Source organism: Macrobrachium rosenbergii, chromosome 7, assembly GCF_040412425.1.
Source record: "Macrobrachium rosenbergii isolate ZJJX-2024 chromosome 7, ASM4041242v1, whole genome shotgun sequence".
NCBI lineage: Eukaryota > Metazoa > Arthropoda > Malacostraca > Decapoda > Palaemonidae > Macrobrachium > Macrobrachium rosenbergii.
In genome coordinates, this window is record NC_089747.1 from 40,512,823 (window position 1) to 40,516,650 (window position 3,828).

Consider the following 3,828-nt stretch of genomic DNA (forward strand, 5'->3'; position numbering starts at 1 on the left):
AGAACAAAGATCCCCTCCATGAAAGCGTAAGGGGTCCTTTTTTGGGTTTGTTTGTGGGGCCCAGGGGTCCAATTTAGCCAGGACCCTTCCGTGGTGAAGGTGGCACGTTCTAAAACTAGAATGTAAAAAAAAAAAACCTACAACACAAAGAGGATAAGAGAGAAAACAAGTGAAGTTAACGAAACAATGAGACTAGTACACACCACCAGTATCACAGAAACAAATAACCTGACATATGCAGGAGCAATACTAGTAGTACAACTCATGGGGATACAAACACCAACACCACCATCACAACCAACCAAACAGAAGCCAAAACAGCAACCGCCTGGGAAAAGGCACCTGGAAAAAAAATCATGGTGATGAGATCTGACTTGAGTAAACTGAAAAAGGTGGCAGAGAAAAGAGGCTGAGAAGTAAGACAACGAGAGAGGAACTGAATGAGAAATACAAAGTACAGGAGAAGTAAATAAGTATACCTTAGTTTAACCAGACCACTGAGCTGATTGATAGCTCTCCTAGGGCTGGCCCGAAGGATTAGACTTATTTTACATGGCTAAGAACCAACTGGTTACCTAGCAACTGGACCTACAGCTTATTGCGGAATCCAAACCACCTTATACCGAGAAATGTATTTCTATCACCAGAAATAAATTCCTGTAATTCTTCATTGGCTGGCCGGACACTCGAACTCGGGCCTAGCAGAGTGCTAGCAGAAAATTCTACCGATTCGTCCAACGTGTGCAGAATATAAAAGCCAAAGCACATAAGATCCAACGGTACATGAACAGGCATCGGAACCAACCAGAAATTCCTGAAGCCGAACCAAGTAAGAGACTCTGGAGCAATCCGGTATCACACAACAAACATGCAACATGGCTCCAGGAAGTCAAGGCAGAACAAATGGGGAGAATAAAACAAAGATTCACCAAGATCACGACAGACACAGTCAGACACCAACTAAAGAAAATGCCCAACTGGAAAGCCCCAGGTCCCAGTGAAGTCCATGACACTGGCTCAAAAACTTCAAGGCCCTACACCCACGAATAGCAGAACAACTCTAGCATTGTATCACAAACCACCTTGCGCCCAAATGGATGACCACAGGGAGAACATCCTTAGTATAGAAAGACAAAAACAAGGGAAATATAGTAAGTAACTACATGCCTATCACCTGCCTACCAATAATGTGGAAGCTACTAACAGGTATCATCAGTGAAAGGCTATACAACTACCTAGAGGATGCAAACACCATCCCCCACCAACAGAAAGGCTGCAGAAGGAAGTGTAGGGGCACAAAAGACCAGCTTTTAATAGACAAACTGGTAATGAAGAATAGTAAGAGAAGGAGAACCAACCTAAGCATGGCACAGGATTTACTACAAGAAAGCCTTCGACATGACACCTTATACATGGCTAATAGAATGCCTGAAAATATATGGGGCAGAGGAAAACACCATCAGCTTCCTAAAAGATACAATGTGCAACTGGAATACAGTACTTACAAGCTCTGGGATAAGACTAGCAGAGGTCAACATCAGGAGGGAGATTTTTCAAGGCAACTCACTGTCACCACTACTCTTCGTAGCAGCCATGATTCCCATGACAAGAGTACTGCAGAAGATGGATGCTGGGTACCAACTCAAGAAAGGAGGCAACAGAATTAACCATCTGATGTTCATGGATGACATCAAGCTGCATGGTAAGAGCATCAAGGAAATAGATGCTCTCCTCCAGACTGTAAGGATTGTATCTGGGGACACGAGGATGGAGTTTGGGGTAGAAAAATGCGCCTTGGTCAAGATACAAAAAGGCAAAGTGACAAAGACTGAAGGGATAAGACTAGGAGAGGTTAACATCTGGAGAGGGATCTCTCAAGGTGACTCACTGTCACCACTACTCTTTGTAGTAGCCATGATTCCCATGACAAAGGTACTGCAGAAGATGGATGCTGGGTATCAACTCAAGAAAGGAGGCAACAGAATTAACCATCTGATGTTCATGGACAACATCAAGCTGTATGGTAAGAGTATCAAGGAAATAGATACCCTAATCCAGACTGTAAGTAAAGCTACCAGATGGGAATAGCATCAAACACATAGATGAGACAGGATACAAATACCTAGGAATAATAGAAGGAGAGGATATAAAACACCAAGAGATGAAGGACACAATCAGGTAATATTACGATCCCGCCTCTCGAGATCAACAAGTTCTTAAAAAAAAATTAGCAATTGGGCTGTAATGACTGACGAGAGGTGACAAACAAAGGAGGGAGGAGCAGAACAAAACCAAAAAGTTACCTTAAAATTAATTTATTTACAATAAGTTATTTGCATAGTATACAGTGAGTCAAAGTTCTGGGTGGCGAAAACATGAAGTAAACGTTAACATAAAGAAGTACACTTAAAACAAGCAAATTAATCAAAACTAAGTCAATAGACAAATCAACAATTTAAGAGCAATGTCACACGAAAACTAAACACACCAGTTTCATATCAAAAACAGACGGCTCAAAATAACACTAAAGCAGTATAGTAACAGTAATACATGAATGGTATAATAAACGACATAGTGGGGAGTATAATAACAATCAGTAACAAATAAACTCGAAATAGTCAGCATAATAATAATCACAAACCAACAGTAAAAACAGGCAGCATAATACAATTAAATTAACAGCATAGCAGCATAACATTGATGCATAAAGCAAACAGGAACACTTCCTTAAACAATGAGGACCACAGCCCAATGCCGGACGATCAAGACAGAGCCAATACGACAACCACCTCGTCCTTATGGCAGTACTGACGTCCTCCTTCAATACTGGACACCCACGACAGAGTTGATACAACAACCATCACGTCCATCGGTACTCTCCGCTGCTCTGCTGCCGTGACTCTGATCCACAGGTACGAATTCCTGCTGCTGCTACCCCAACTGCTGACTCGTTGCTGCCCTGGACCACCGGTCGTTCCGCCCTCCAGAACCTGACTGACGAAGTCTGATGCCATTCAACAGACGTCAACTCGCCAGCAAGAAGAACAAACAAAAACAAAGGAGGCAACAACCCACCAAGGGAACAATCGACAAACGATTGTTCCTAACAGGTAAGAATGTATGCAGAGACTTAAGGCGATACCCAAGTCAAAACTCAGTGCCTGAAACATGATGAAAGCCATAAACACATGGGCAGTACCAGTAATCAGATACAGCGCAGGAGTAGTGGAGTGGACGAAGGCTGAACTCTGTAGCATAAACCAGAAAACTAGGAAACACATGACAATGCACAAAGCACTACACCCAAGAGCAAATACAGACAGACTATATATAACACGAAAGGAAGGAGGGAGAGGGCTACTAAGCATAGAGGACTGTGTCAACATCGAGTCCAGAGTACTGGGGCAATATCTGAAAACCAGTGAAGGTGAGTGTGTAAGGAGTGCATGGGAAGAAGGGCTGATAAAAGTAGATGAAGACCCAGAAATTTACAGAAACAGGAGAATGAACAACAGAATAGAGGAATGGCACAACAAACCAATGCATGGACAGTACATGAGACAGACTAAAGAACTGGCCGGCGATGAAACATGGCAATGGCTACAGAGGGGAGAACTCAAGAAGAAAACAGAAGGAATGCTAACAGCAGCACAAGATCAGGCCCTAAGAACCAGATATGTTCAAAGAACAATAGATGGAAATAACATCTCACCCATACGCAGGAAGTGCAATATGAAAGACAAGACCATAAACCACATAGCAAGCAAATGCCCGGCGCTGGCACAGAACCAGTACAAAAAGAGGCATGATTCAGTAGCAAAAGCTCTC